At 45.6% G+C, this 15991-nt stretch overlaps 1 protein-coding gene across 1 annotated transcript in view; it reads left to right on the top strand.

Annotated features, from left to right (window-relative positions):
- The window catches only part of LOC134156177 (uncharacterized), a 165448-nt gene extending 150845 nt beyond the window's left edge, over positions 1-14603 (top strand). Inside the window, exon 3 of the transcript XR_009961845.1 lies at positions 14593-14603. The gene's annotated coding sequence lies outside the window, so the exon portion shown is untranslated. The remainder of the gene's footprint in view (positions 1-14592) is intronic.
- Positions 14604-15991: the final 1388 nt, after the last annotated feature.

Raw genomic sequence — 15991 nt, forward strand, 5'->3', positions numbered from 1 at the left:
GGGCTGGGCAGCAGCACTGCAAAAAGCAGTTTTGTTCCCATTATCACAGTGTTAGGCTGGGAACGGAGGTAGGAGAAGGGTTTCCTGCTGGATCTAAGCAGCGAGAATTGGAGTAAGAGGTTGTCCTTTGATAGGGATCTCTCTGAGGGGAAGATACAAGTGTTGGAAACACTGAGTTGGCAAAAACCTCAACTATTTACTTGGTGCTGTTTTGGAGCTAAATAAATTAGTAGGTGATACAAATGTGTCCTTCAGACCGCAGGAAAAACTTCCTCCTTTGAAAACATCTGAGTTATTTAAAGGCCATGTGCAGAATGTATGCATCCCACTAAAGTCCCTTTTCCAATGTAATTTCATTTTAAGCCCATGCAGTGGGCAGGCATTCAGAAATGCAGGCAAAAAGAGGTTTCATGAACTCCCCCAAGAATTGGCTATGCAAAAATCATAACATTCAGGTGGAAACAGGCCAAAAGTATTTTGTGAATAGAGCATTAAGATATTTTCTTCTTGACGTGCTTAGGGATGGAAAATCTGTATCAAAGCCCCGCAGCTTGTCAGAAAAAATTGCATATGTATGGACACACACACATAAATGCATGACAGAGTGACCTGTAAAGTTTCTGACACACTACGAGATGAGATGGTGGACACTGAGGAATGCTTTGCGAATCCAAGAGCATTTCTCACCCAAGTCCAGCTTTTTATTTCCAGCTTTTCTCCGGTATTGTTTTCAGTTACATTTTTTTCTCATTTCAAAACAAAAATACTCTAAGTGTGAAACATCTGAGTTTCAAAAATGGAAAAAGAAGCAAAACAAAGTGCTTGGCGAAAACAGAAAGAAAAGGCAAAGGAGTGAGACTGCAACAGAAGCTGACATGGATACAAGAGAGGACATGTAAGTGATGAGGCTATCTTTGATTTGCATGACAGCCCTGTCCCTCCGCTGGAAACCCATGAGCTCCACCAGAGCCCATCCCCTTCTGGAGCATAGGGGTCACCTGAAGGAGTTGTCTGGAGCAGAGAATTAGTTTTGTGTGGAATAGAGGCAATGGGATTTAAGTTTTGGATCCCACTCTCACGCTAGAGGATTCGAGAGTGGTGACACCTGAAGACAATATAACAAATCTAAACCAGGTAACTACTATGGCAATACAGCCTAATTACAAGGAAAACAGGTCAACACTGGATTTCTCCCAAGTACAGGCAGGTAATATAGACTCTTTTCTGGTATTTTGGTAATCAAGTGCATGCGCACAAGACCCCCATTTCTAGAAAGTTCTTTCTGGGAGAAGTAGATCTTCTCCAGTGGTTTCTCTCTAAAAACCAGTGAAACTGCAATAACATCAAGGTTTGATAAAAGATACACCAGAAACATGAATCACAGGCATGCGCACGAGGGTCCTCCTAAAACTGTGGCTGACAACAATGGACAATGGGAAGGACAGCGCTGTGTGTCCTTGGCTCGCCACCAGCAGGACCCACTGCACAAGCTAATACTCATTAGAGCGAGCAGAGCCTGCACACATTACCCCAGGAGCCTTTGCTATTTGAAGGGAATTGAAAATAATTGAAAAGAAGACACTTGTCTGGAAAGTGTTCCTTGCCAGCTTCGCTTCCGATGTGAACGAGGCTCTGGGGAATACGTCACGCACATATGCCTCTGTCTTCCCAAGACCTCTTAACTTTTCAACCCACTGGCTACGTTTATTCGTGGTCGATAGCAGGGATTTTCAAGCACTGCGTGAGGGGTGCTGTTGGTGAAACACCCCGGGATGCTCCGTGCTTGCTGGACACTATCATCCCCATAGGAGTGCACCCTTAAGAACACTGCAGCCAGGCAGGTGCTGCTCAGAGCACATCTTGCTGGTGGACAAAAGCCCGGGAGAGGCAAAGAGCCCTTAGCTCAGGGACTCACAGCCTCTGCCCTACACAGGGGCAACATCTACAACTACGGGGTCTCTCTGCACTCCAGCTTTGGTGCTGCTGCAGTTCAGGCTATCCCAGGATTTTCTCCAAAGCCACAGTTTCCCTCCTCTCCTGCTTACACAGCTGGTGAAATATCCAGAACCTGCCTTGCACATCCTCCTTGGCTTTTCTCCTCTTTTTCATTTGCATTAAAAACCAAAACAAAACCAAAAAAAACCCCAAAACAAAACCCTTTTCTGCCTTCCACAGCAAATGAAAACCAAAATAAACAGAGAAGCAACTGCCTTCCCTCCTCCCTCCCCAAACCCTCCAGGCAGCTTGGAGGTAGAATGCCCTTTCTAATTTCATTGACAGTGCTGTTGATATATAGGGTAATTTTATCTTAACAACCTGTAACAAAGGATAAGACAGTAGTCATCTTACATTCCAGACAGTAGGAGATGTTTACTCATTCTCCCAGCAGACTCTCTCATCATTCATCTAGACTTTATTAGGATGCCAGGAAATGGGAAACCTATAATTTAAGAAATGTATCACACAGGGAAACTTCTTCTGTTTGGTAAATAAAAGGTAGCTGAGGATTTGAGGTTAATTTGCTTTTTAAAAGATGTTCTCACCAGTTTTCTTGTTCCTTCCCAAAACTTTTATCTTTAGTTAAAAGTTTTACAGAGTACGATACCGAGCAAAAACATCACTGAACACCTCAAGAAGAACCAGGATGTGTCCTACTAAATCCAGGACTGAGCACACACACCTTTGCTCCAGGATGCTACGCAGCCAGTTTGCAGGCTGTGCTGGCAGCAGTGGCTGCAGCACACAGCAGCCTCCGAAGCACAAGTGTGTCTATTGTGAGGATGAGGAATATTTTTGTCTTTAGAGGTACCGCGTTGTCCAGGATCACAACGTGCTCTGAGCAACCTCTTTTCTTGGGACTGAGAGAAGGGGAAGGGAGAAGAGAGCACATATTTTGTGGCAAACATTCTTATGGGCTTTTGCTTCTGAAGTGTTACACATGAGTGTGTATTCTTGTTTACGTAGCTCAACTTGAATGCCTGGCTTTGATTTGAGGACAAACTGCCCCATAAACTCATAAATGTCTGAATTTAACCTTCACCTTTCCCCCTTAACCTTCACTTTTGCTTTTCCCTTCATAATGGGTGACATTCTCTCAGCCAGGTTTAATAAAATACGTGCTACTGAGAGTGAGCTTGGTTGTGAGCACAGTCTGAGGCAGGGAAGGATGATGTGTGATGCTGGTAAGTGCAGGGGAGAAAATTCCTTCTAACATCAGGTGCTAGGAAAGAATTTTTGCTGCTTAAGAGCAGCTTCTCAGAGGCCAGAAAACTATTAGCAAATGGATAAATCTGGTCACGGCTCTACCCATCAACCACAATTTGGCTTCTCTCTCTGACAAGTTAAACAAACACCCCAAAATCATCAAAACCAAGTGCTTTAAGTGCCGTTGCTTATGGATCACGGTTCCTGTCACACCATCAATCCGTACTGATTGCAGTGCTGTTTCAAGAGTTGATCAGCGTGTCCCTAGGCACAGCATGCTCATCCTGAAAGGAAGCAGTCACCAATTTTGGATATCCATCAAAGGAACATTTTTCCTTTAAGTTGTGCTTCAGTCTCTCTACCCTCCAGTTGTCAGCCAGGAGCATGGCTTTCTCTGGCATACTTCTGACAGCTGCCACTGTTGTTGTGTGGGCCTCATAGACTTCACTCATGCTTAGATTTGTCTGCGTGGTTTTGAGGCTTCTCACCCTACAGCAGTCTCCCAAAGCGTGTGGTCTTTGTCATCTTCCAAGTAGCCATTTAAACGAGAGTTGAAGTCAAGGTTATGTGGTACCACAATCCTTTGAAGAGCTTCTCTGCTTGCTATGTAAAGCAAACCCAAAAAGACCACTGATGTACTTACTAGTTCAAATTCATCTTTGCTGTGAACTCCACCTAATCCAGCAGAGTCATTAGAGGGGTGAATGTGGTCAGATCTGTGATTATTAAAAGGATGGATAAAGACCTCTCATATTTGGACATATCTGATCACAAAAGTTAGTTTGGCACAGGAGAAGAGAGGCTATTTTTTTCTCTTTGTATTTACACAAAAGGTCCCTTTAGATATGGACTGCACCAGTTGCAGCTTGCTGGAGGCAGTAATGGAAGGAGGGAATTTATCCTGTATATTTTTTCCCTGACAGGAAATCTTGTTTTTGAATGCAGTCATCATAGGGTAGAAAGAGCAGGAGGAGGCAACTGAGAGGATAAAAGGCGTGACTCTAATGACATTAAAATCTGTGAGCTCTAACTAATGCAACCTTCAAACTCACATCAATGTCACCATGGTGACAAAGCCTCAGACTTCGTAAATTTTTTCCTCTTCTCATTTGGGTGAGCTCTGGTACCCTGTTAAATAGAGCCAGAGCCTTTTAAAGAATCACTGGATGCATCTGATCAATTAGGAGATTTCCTTATAATAACACTCATTCGATACGGGGAGAAACCACATCTCAACTTGCCTTCCTGCCTCCAAGCTTTAAAGACGTGAATTTTGGAGTTAAAATTAGTTGCCTATATGAGCCTCACTTGCATAAGTGTGATTTCTAGCACAAGAATTCCAGTTGGGAAGCCTGTGGTAACCATGTTAGGTTAATAAACCCCACGATTCTATTTGTCTCAAGGCTGTGAATCCAAAGTCAGTGACTTAGACATGTGGCTGTAACTAGTGGTTGATTTAATACTGTTCCAGTGATGAACTGGAACTTGAGTAAGGTCGCTTGGGTTTGCATAGCCTCAAGCCATTATCCTTTTGAGACAGAGTTAGCTGGTGTACATACTTGTCTGTGCACATACACATGAACTTACATTTCAGTTGAAGCACATCCCAGTACTCCATAGCTATCGCCAGCTCAGGACTGTCGGGAGACCAGTGTAAAACCTCCCAGTGGTTCATTTCCCTGCAAGCTGTTTATCCCTCCAAGCAGTCCTCTGGGTAGGAGCCTCCACAGGACAACCTTGACACTGAAGCCCTACAAGTTCAGAAAGCAGCAGGAAGAAGCACCCGTCGCTCTAGCCTACTTTCTAGGTAACACACCTTCTTGCCCAAAAGGACGTTTATCTGCACCAACTTCAGCTGTACAGCTCCAGGGAAAACATGAGCTTCCACACAACCATAGCCAGTTTCCCTTGATAACCACCACACACTGCACACTACACAGCTTAACACTTCCAGCCCTTCTCTAAATAGTAGTAGTGGTCACTGCATCGCAAAGAAAGTGCTGCTTACCAAGATTAAACATGTCTGTGTACATGTGTGCTGAAGTTACATCCAGACACTGGAAACTGGGTTTTGCACCAGAGGACAGCTGCCTTTATACCTCTCCCCTCCTCAGAGGGGAGTGCATGGGGCAGATCAGAGCAGAAAGGTTTATGCCTGAGCAAAGCAAATCCCTTGCACTGAGCCATGGATCTACTGCAGAGCATCAGATGACTCAAGCAGGTGCTTCCCCATCCTTTACCTTCCTCGAGCCCAGAGCAGAGACAGGTGGGAACATCCTCTTCCCACTGCTCATAGTGAATTCTAAATAGCCTATCAATGTGCAATGAGCAGGACCTGATGCCACAACAGCACAAATGTTTGTCTCTCTGGCTCTTATCAGTGTGATGCTCCCTCTTGCATTTCCTCCACTGTTTGGCTGCTCTCCAGCCTGTGAGGTTTAACAACAGAATCATTTCAAACAGCACTATCACTGCAACCAGCAGCAAACAAAAATAGCATTTCAATATCTGACTGGAAAGTTCTCTTTAAATGTATATGATGCCACCCAAACTTGAGATACACAGCAGGTTCTTCTGTGAAATCTAACCAGGTTCGGGCCTCAGTGTCAACCAGATATGCCTCGCTCAGCATTTGCCAGCTACTAAAATGTCACGGGCCTGAATATTCCAAGATTTACTGCTGCAGAAACTCTCCAGTGTCACCTTTCTCCCATTTTATAGCTCAGCCATAATCTTAAATTCAGCTGAATACAAAGGGCTGCCTGTAGACAGCTAATCCTAAAGACAGAGCTTTGTGTGAAACTTGGAGGGAAAAAAGGAAAAAGAAAGAAATCACTGAGAGGGATTGGCAGGAAGCAAAAATATTTCTGGCTAATTTTTGCTGGTATTCTTCAGCCCTGGTTAAGAGATGAGCTAAAAAGTTCCTCCTTTGCTCTGGCCCATTCTCACACCATGTACTCACCGAAGCAGATAACAACAGATATCGCAAACTCACACTGGGATGGGAAGTCCTGTGCTTCACCAGCTGCAGGCACAGGAGGCTGATGGCTGGTGTCAGAATGGTTTTTCTTTCACACATGTAAGGATTATCCAGCAGATCAGTGGTGAAATCCAACTTTGATAATACTGCACTAATGCTAACAATTACACAGCAAAACCAGTCTGTAACCCAAGTCCTGTTGGACTTAAAGACTTCTTGTTGTAGCCAGGGAGGTGCTAGGTTTGGGTATACCCTGGTAAGCTGAGCAGTCCTGACTGTCCCAGATCTCCTCATGTGCTGGGGATCGCTCCTACTGAGCCACAATACCTCGGAGCTGGAGCAATGTAAGCCCAAGCTGCTCAGTGTTTTGCAGTTTCCAGCTGTGTTGACCTTAGTTTGTATGGGCTGGGATCCAACTCTTTCTCAGGGTGATGTAGCCTAAGGTACATCAGGACTTTCCACCAGGGTCAGCTGAGTGACTCTGAGTACTGCGGCACCTTGAAACACATCTGCCGCTGTGCCTTTGCTAAACAGATAAAAACTGCCCTCAGGCACTGGTGTATTCCCACAGGTGCTGGGAGACAGGAGATGGGGGATCATTATAACCTTAAACAATTTTGTAAGCACCTTTGCATTTCACATAGTACCAAAAGCAGCGTGCTCCCTAAATGTGGGGCTATCCTGTGCACATGAAGTCAGTGACCTCTGTTCCCTTGTGAGAAACCCACCAAACAAGGAATATCGCCATAAGAGAGTGCACTGCATATTCTTCCTGGCTGTACAGAATTGCCTCCCAGCATTGCTGCCCACCTAGGAAATTAAAATGCGAAAGACCACAAAACCAAGCCAAAATAGTTGGAAGCTAAATAAATACAATAGATGTATAAACACTCATAAATAAACAATAAATGGTGCTTTTCTCTCCTATTATATTACTACAGTGTGTGTACCTATAAAAAATAGTTTTTCCTCTCAGGTAAGTTAAATAAAAACAAGTGGTAAATTAAATAATAAAAATTGGTGCGATTTTTTTTAGTATTATTTAGTATTTTTTAGGGGGAATTACGAATGTCACCCATATTATAGATGCTGAGAGGAAAGCAGAACTGCCTTTGAGCTTTCTGGTTTTACCTCATAGTGTGTGTATGAGCTTTACACATAGAATAGTTAGGGTTGGAAAGGACCTTAAGATCATTCAGTTCCACCCCCCCCTGCCATGGGCAGGGACACCTCACACTAGACCATGTCTAGTGTGACATGGTTCATGAGCCCAAGGCTCATGAAGCAAAAATGACTTTCCAATAGAGCAGGAATCCTACATTTGCTAAGCACTCAACACTCTCAACCTCCGGGATCCTAGGGAAACTTACAGACATGGTTCAGGATGACTCCAGGCTCCTTTTGATGCTTACAACTCAATTTTGCAATCACTATCCAGGACGCCTCGTGAAACCAAAGACCAGGGATGATCAGGTTTTTACTGGGAGACTTTCTACTTGCTGCACACTGCAGGACGCTGTTTTACAGTCGGTGCCTCTTTGATATATGACACATGGTGCTGTGTGGGTGCTTACCTGCTAAAACTGTTTTCATTTGTCCTGTTTCTTTCTTGTCTGCATGTGGTTTGTGTCTATGTATACTTTGCTAATCTCTCATGGCATTTTTTAAGTAGCCAAACTGTTCTTGTCTGTGCTATTTTTGGTACGTTGTGACTTATTGATACCTTGCAGTGAAAAGAATCCAAATTACAGATGAAAAAATACATCCCCTGCTTTTAGTTATAATCAACCCTTTCAGCACAGAAAAATTACAAATATTAATAAACAACACAGAGCTCTTTAAATATTATACAAGGTCATTATACAAAGCACTTCCAATTGGCCTCCTGATGAGAGAGTAAATGAGTGCTTTCTGCAATACTTATCTAAATGTATCAAAGTAACAGGCAAACCTGAGATTAAAACCTCTGAGGCAGAATCTGCAAATTGTATGATATTAAATCAATAATAACAACAACATATTTCAACATCCTTCAACACAAAAAAGCTTAGCAGCCCATGCTGAAGACAAGGAGTTAAGACACAGTACCAGATTCCCAGGAAACAAATACCTTACCCAGGAGTCAGCTGAGCTGCACTCATTTATATCCCATGAGAATCTGCTTCAATTAAAACACTTGGTCAATGTTATATTATATAGAGGAAACAGGAAAAGATGCTAAACGCTGATTTTGTAATTTATCCATCACACTGTTTCCCCAGTGTGAATTTACCTGGAGATGGGCAATGCTGCCTGCTGCCCTGGGGCCAGGAGAGATGGAACAACAGCAGCAGCATGTGTGACTTGAGAAAAATCATTAATTGTTGAATATGGCTTTAACTTCTAAAGGGAATCAACCTTACCTCCATGCAAGCAGCAACTTACACAGTTTTATACACGTTGTAGACATTCCTGTCCAGGTAGGACCTGTGAGGACCACTGATGAGCTCTAACACTATAGGATGGCTGCTCTGAACAGCTCACAGCACAGGCTGTCTCTGATGTGGACCAGATTACACCTAACTAAGCCCTAATACAGTACCTCACTCAACTGTGGAGACTGAAGCTGCTGTGGTTTAGGGAGGAGCAGGGAGGTAGGGAAGGAGGAATGATAAATGGGAGAGACTCAATTAGCAAATGCTGAAGCACCTTGATGGGAATTAGAGCTCCCTCTGGCTGCTGGTGACCCATGTGCATGATGGGGACCAAATTAGGGAGACTGTGGGGACAGAAGGACTTAGTGGTAATTGTGGATATCTCTGGAGAATTTCCTCCTTCCCAAATGAGTAGTTGGTGTCAGGTGCCCTTTTTGTGGGAAAAGAGAACTGCCTCTGGTGGAAAAACTGTACTGATGAAGGTTTTTATGGTGTTAACAATGAAGCAAGAAGGGAGCTCACCAAGACCAGGACATGTGGTAGATGCAGATGTCCAGACTGAATGTGCACATTGTGGGAGCAGCAGCTCCTCCTCTTCCAGCCCCTACCTGCACTAACACCGAGGTGTGGAGATGCTGGTGGCAGTGGGGAAAGCACTGCAGAAATACCCACAAAATCCCACAACCCCCACAGAGCCCTGACTGGAGGCCCCAGCAACACCAAAGGCAGGAGAAGCAAAATGATTTCCCAATCCTGATTTTTCTGCAGCCTTTATTCACAGGAACAGGCTGGTGCCAAGCCATGGTGCTGCATATCAGGGAAGGACTGGTGTGAACATCTGTTATTGGAACAGTGAAAAGTGCTGTGGGTGCTCCCAGTTCCCTCATGGCCCCATGCACAATGTGGTGGTCCAGCAAAGCCTGAGCACTGCACAGCGAGACCCTGTGCCAGGGCTGCAAGGATGGACAGTTTACACCAGCGCCACTGGAAGAGCTCTGCTAAGCCCTGGCCTCAGGAAATACTGATTTCCAGGAATAAAAGTCTCTTTTATCTCAAAGACCGGTCCTTCCCGATGGTTTAGACTGAGAGGACCACATAATCCTGTTTTTCTGTGGGGATGTTTGTAACCCGGGGACAATGCGTAATTCCACTGCAATCACTTCAAAATTCTTGGAGGAGAATCAAGCGATGCTGTTATTTGTTATTACCAACAGAAAAACTGGTAAGCAGCATCCCAAAGGGCTGAGTAAGAAGGGGAGGATCACAGTGCCTCACACAGCTCCCACTCCTGTTCCTCCTTACGTCGCCCTGTGTTTCAGAAAGCCAAGCAGGGATAAATGTTTGTATCTCCTGTTGTTGTGATTCAAGTATCTTCCCCAGGGTGCAAGTCTTTACCTCCCTTGAGCTTTTCAAACCCAAAATTGCTTCTTCTGAATGCCAGAGCTAGACCTAAATATTAGAGACAGCATATTTGGGGCAGCAGAATGAACGTTTCACTATTGACTATGGAATCATTGTGGATGAAAGTAGTAAAAAGCTGCCTTTTCTGCAACTTACAGGTACAATCTCACTGTCAGTATTATCAATGGAGGTTGGTCTGCTTAGTTACCTAATCATTTCACCCATTAGGCTTAAGTGGTTTTTCACTGCCTTGACAAATTGAATTGAGCCAAACAGTTCTTACCTCCTGGACCTATTACTGAAATGGAATAATATCACACCATTCACAAAGTGAGGTCACAAGAGTTTTGTTACTGTACTTGCTGCTGTCAAAGCATAGCTGCAATAGAAAGGCTCCCTTAAGGCTCTTTGAGCTCAGTGAGCCTTGTCCTGGGGGATGCTACCTGCCTGTCCCTGTGCCACCCCACACATGGACCCTTTAGCCAGCACTTGCCACTGAGATCTCCGAGAAGCCAGCAGGTAAATCAGCTCCTGTGCCAGAGCCGGAAGCGTTCCTGGTCCCTGAAGAACCCCAACACCCTCCTTCCCTGTGAAACTCTGGGAAGAGCAGAAAGCCTGGGGAGCTTTGTCCTCAACCCCCCCATCCTCAACTATGCTCCAGCCACAGCCATTTAATTACCCATTCCTGCCGGATTTACTTGGAACCTCCTTGCGGGCTCAGCGATGGGCCTGCTGACCTCTGCCGGCAGAGAAATCCCTGCAACACCGCATGACAACGGAATAGCCAAGATAACGATAGAATCAGTCATAGAGTAACGGCACGGTACGAGGGAGATGGCTCGCAAACTGATCAGGACAAGGGGGGCTTGCTTGGGCACTTGCTTTGTGGGAGCAGGTGGAAAGCCAGGAGCTGCTGGGGAAAACTAGGGAAAACATAAAAATGTCAAGAAGAGGTCTTAGCAGGAGGGGTGAGAAAGGAGCACGGCAGAGCTCAGAAATACAAGCAAATCAAGGCACCTCTCTGTTCCTGGTCCCATACCAACCTCTCCCACTGCAGTGCCCGCTGCCTCTGCCCCGTGACCCAGCCACACACACTGCTCCCAGCAATACTGCTTAAAAACCAAACACAGTCTGGATTCTCTTAAAAAGTGCTCACTGAGCTCCTTAGCTGGCATCAGAGCTAGGTCTGTTTGCACTAGCAGGTCCCAGTAAGTTATCCCACAACCATAAAGCTGCCCCAGGCTGTGATGTGGAGCGAGGCCACTCATGGGAGACAAGGGACAGGCAGGTGCATGGCTGAGCATGAACAAGCTGTCTAGGGTAAGCCCTGCTCTTGGAAAACCAAAGTTAGGAACGCACAAGGTGCAGACGCTGACATCGGCCTCTGCACATCCTCTGCATCAGGCCCGAGTGTCTGGTTTGATGCACAAGGCCAAAGCACCAGTTTCATAACATACCCGCACTGCCAGGGAAGAACCTGTGTAAGCACTGCCAGACCAGCAGCTTTTAGCCAAGTGTGCTTGCTACTTTCCTTATAAGAACATTTTCCAGCTGGTCCACTTTGCCAGCCTGAGTTAACTTCTGTGACAGTTCTATACCACACACAATACTGGAGTGGAAACTGTTACTGTGCTTCTAAACTGGACGAGAGCTGCATGTGCCAATTATATCACGTAGAAATGGTACATCAAACTTGGCATACAGCAGGCCTCCTGCATTAACAGAGGATAGCCAGAACCAATTACGGAACCAATAACTTAGCTAGCCACACCATAAATGGTACTGCTTGAAGTAAAAAACCCCACCATATTTAATCACCTTTTATACAGATGAGGTATTCCTTTTCCTTCGCCATCCAACTCACACAATATCTCACGTCATTCAGGACATCAATCTGGTCCACAGGTCCTCTCCTTTAGGCTGTTCATCACTCCAGCTACCTTATGTTTTCATTTATATATCTATTTTTTCTGTTGAGAATATGCTGTCAGTGCTCTCCTCCCAGTTGAGAGAATCACTGAGCCACTCCTGATCTGTCGCTTTGGCCTCTCTGGCATCATCTGCCTTCAAATAGGAACCCACAAACATTTCACCTCGTTGAAATGCATTACCTAGGTAAATGTCTGTGCTTACTGTGCATCTGTGCAAGATGCTCTAGATGCCAATATTACTTTCTGATTGCATTGTTTCTGGTAAGAAAGAGAATAGGAGGGTGAGGAGGGCTTGCTCTGGGGCTTCGCTGCTGGTTCTGTGGCTGTAGAATCTATCACACAGGGCCTGGGGGAAGCCAGGGTGGTCCGAGGAGGCAACGCAGCCACAGCGACAGCACTTTGCAAGGCCAGTGCTCACCCTATGGACATCTCCTTGGAGTCATCTGTATTTAATGCACTTAACAAAGGCTGAAACAACTGAGGTCGTTGTTTCAGAAGCTGTATGCAGGGCGTGCCATGGCAGAAGGGAATAGGGCAGGGGAGGGAGGGCTCGGGCCAGGCAGGACTTCCCGGTGGCTGCGTGCAGGGGGAGCTCACGCTGCACTGTTCGCGCTTCCCTCCAGCCCCACATGCTCGCTTCTCCGCTCGCTTCCTGGCATTCTGCATGGTTTCGCAATAGAAGTAGCGCGATCTATTGTGTAACTGCCCGGCTACTCGCAGAAACTACAAAAGCTCGAGTAAATACGACGAACAAACACAGATCAGCCCGATCCGGGTAAGGGCCAGGCCATCTCAAGCCCTGTGCTGTCAATTGCTATTATTTTGGGATGAGCGACGTCGAGCCTGAGGCCCCTTTTGGTGTGCCCGCAGCAGCTGGTGACAAGCAGCGCCCAGTGACGGTGACCCTGTGTGAGGATGTCGGCAGTGCAACAGAGGCTCTTGCTGCAGCACTTGGCTGTGACTATCTTCCTCACATAGGCGGGCAGGGATTGCCTGAGAGTTCAGATCCCATTGCATGATCTGCTTTTATCCTTTGCTCTTAGCTTCACGTTTTAGAACAGAATGAAAGTTCAGTTTCAAAGACATGCAGCTCAAACCTTCCTTTGAACACAAAGAGTGTCTTCGCACTGGCATGCCTACATGCCATATGAGCATGATCATGAAAGGATCTTCTGCTGGGTTTTCTCTTCACCTATTTTAACAGCAGTGACTGGTTAGCACTTTCTCAGGGAGAAACACGGCCTTGTTCACACAGAAATAGTTCCTTGGGGTTGGCAGATATAACATAAATACTGGAGAGGGCTCCTACAAGCTACTCCTGCGTTAACGGAATAATAGCAGCAAGGACCAGTTATCTCTCCCAATACCTTTTCAAACACATCCTGTAGAAGAGTAACTGCTACAGTGGGTGCTGATTTAGCATTCCTAAATTATTAACATTCCTATTTTAACATCACAGAGGCTTAATTGCTGAGCAAGTATAAACAAGGAGTTCCAGTTACAAAATTCTCTCATACACACAGGATTCTTCTTCATTTTTTTAATTATGTTTTATTGCTTTCATTTTGCAAATGGCAAAAACACAATGGCTCCCATTATGAAGTTATGCACTGTAGTTTACTCCATGGAATGTTCTGTGATAGTCTTTATGAGATCTCTAGCAGATCTCTGATCTACTGCATGACAACACTTTATAAACCTCTGCTCTGTTTAGAGCGTTTGCAGTATCTCACCACAGCACAACAGGCTAACACATATTCAGGTCTGCTGCATCAAAAATGCCTTTACTTGCTCATTTCATGAGATTATCTCAGTTTCCCAGCCTGGGCTGATCCAAACCCACTCCACCCAGTCCCAGCACACACGAAGATTATTCCAGGCCTGGGGCAGAAGGAGCTGAAGATGCTCAGTGTGAGCTGTCGTGATTATGCTCCATGCCAGCAGCACTGTGATACCAGCTTCATGGTGGGGACAAGTGCACAGGAAAGAGTCCTTGGGCCCAATTCTGCCCCACTGAAGCCATATCTCATCTCTATCAGAAGCTGTTGGTTTCCTGCTGTGCTGAATAGCAGGAGCTGAAATGGGATCCTCTTTTCAAACCCAGCACAAGGCAGTTCCCATGGTCCACTGATTTACTGCTCTCCAGAGGTGTAAGCGACATGAAGCTGCATGAGGCAGCTGCTGTGTGTGCCAACCCCAGCTACCCCTGCCACCACTCAGTGCTGTGCTCTGGGTGCCAGGGCCAGCCTGGCTGTTTTTCCCTGTAACCACATGCCTGGCAGGGCAGAGAAAGGGGTCAAATCTCAGCAGCAGCCATGGTGAAGCCTTCTGCACAGGGAAGGACCCTGTGTTGTTCCCGCTGCACCCACCTGTGGATCATCTGGTTCTCTCCATCCTCCACAAATAAGGCAAAACCCACCACAAGGACCTTTGCTTTCAAACATGCTCAGTTTTCCCTCCAATTCATTCACATCCTTAGTTGAGCTTTTCCTCCACATTTCCAAAGCTCAGCATAACTTTGTAACGACAGGCTTCCCCTCTTCCTCTTATCCCAGTATCAGCCCTGATTGCTTCTGCTGCCTCTGCCACCTCTGCTGTACTTCTCCCTGTTTTCACACTATTCCAGTTGCTTGGAATAACCTTCTTATCAAAATGCAACAAGCTGTTTCCAGCTCCTTTACAAACCCTATGAATATCCACCTGTTCCCTAGACAGTAACCATATGCCTCTGTATTTGTTCTGGAGCGTGGGAGGCTGCTTTGCACTATTTGGGCAAGATCCAGCTCCTACTGAAATCAAGGAAAAACTTCCTATTGATTCCATAGCCCTTGTACCAAAGACTCAGCCTGTAAATTTAATAGGATGCTTTCTGCATGTTTCAATTGCTGCTGCACATCACACACATTTAGGACTCTACTGAATAGCCAATAACAATTATCACTTAATTGCAATGATAGAACACCAGCCAAAGAGATAAAGCTAGTATTGCTATCTCAGAAGGGCAGCAGAAAATCACTGCATAAAGCCCCTTTATCTGGCAGTATTTAAACACAGCGTGCAAGTAATTATAGGCACCTAATGATACAGATTTCAGCTGAGGACAAATCCTCCCAAGTCCAGCTCTCCGCAGTGATTTGAGCACAGGAAGTCTCTCTGTATCAGATGAAATCTGTCAACACTATTTGTGCAGAATCATAAACATAATAAATCTTGCCAACTCCTCTGTGAACTGGCTATTTATTGCACTCATCTCCAAGGCTTTTTGATACCAGAGCTGGAGGCTGCAAACATAAATACTGAAATGATGTGTTGCATATGCTGTAGCTTAATTTACTACATTTGATTTGAGGCTTAATTTTGGATGACCCTCAGCTTCTAGCCTATGGGTCTCCCTGCACAGCCTGAGAGATAACACAGTGATCCAACAAGCCACATGTCAGCCTCTGTACATCCATGTGAGTCACAGTGATGGTGTGTGCATGCGAGTACAGCTGGACTATCTACTTCCCCAGCCAGCACTGGACCAGCATGAAGAGCAACAGCAAAAAACCCAACAAAGAACCACATCCCGGCAATTCATGTGAGCTGCCTGAGTGAGAAGATGGGCAAAACATGTCCCATCCTCATCATCTGTTACTGGTGGTGGCAGGAGACCTTACAATGTGGGAGTCTGTTTGCAGTGCAAGAGCCGTGTCCAGGACCTCACTTCAACCCCAGTATCAAGCCTGGAAGCTGCTTTGATGTACTGGGAACTAGATCCAGGTAAAATCTGTTTATTCACTCAAAATGCCATTTCTGCATTATCAAACAAAGAAATCTTTCCCAGGTGAGTGTCCCACAGCCAGGGAAATGATTCCCCTTCCCTGTACATCAGTGGTTAGAGCAGGACGTGAGGCTGGGGAAGATCCAGCCTCAGAGTGCTGGAGGGGATGTTGAAACCTGTCTTTTATCATCTCCCCAAATTCAGTGACCACTTAAGGGAGAGGTTTAGGGGAACAGTTCCAACATGAGTTGTTGGGACTCCTGGAAAAGGCACAAATAATCTTATGAGAGAGCTGATT

Source organism: Pezoporus occidentalis, unplaced genomic scaffold (genome assembly GCF_034315485.1).
Source record: "Pezoporus occidentalis ecotype Australia unplaced genomic scaffold, CSIRO_AGI_Poc_V1 ctg83, whole genome shotgun sequence".
Taxonomy (NCBI): domain Eukaryota; kingdom Metazoa; phylum Chordata; class Aves; order Psittaciformes; family Psittacidae; genus Pezoporus; species Pezoporus occidentalis.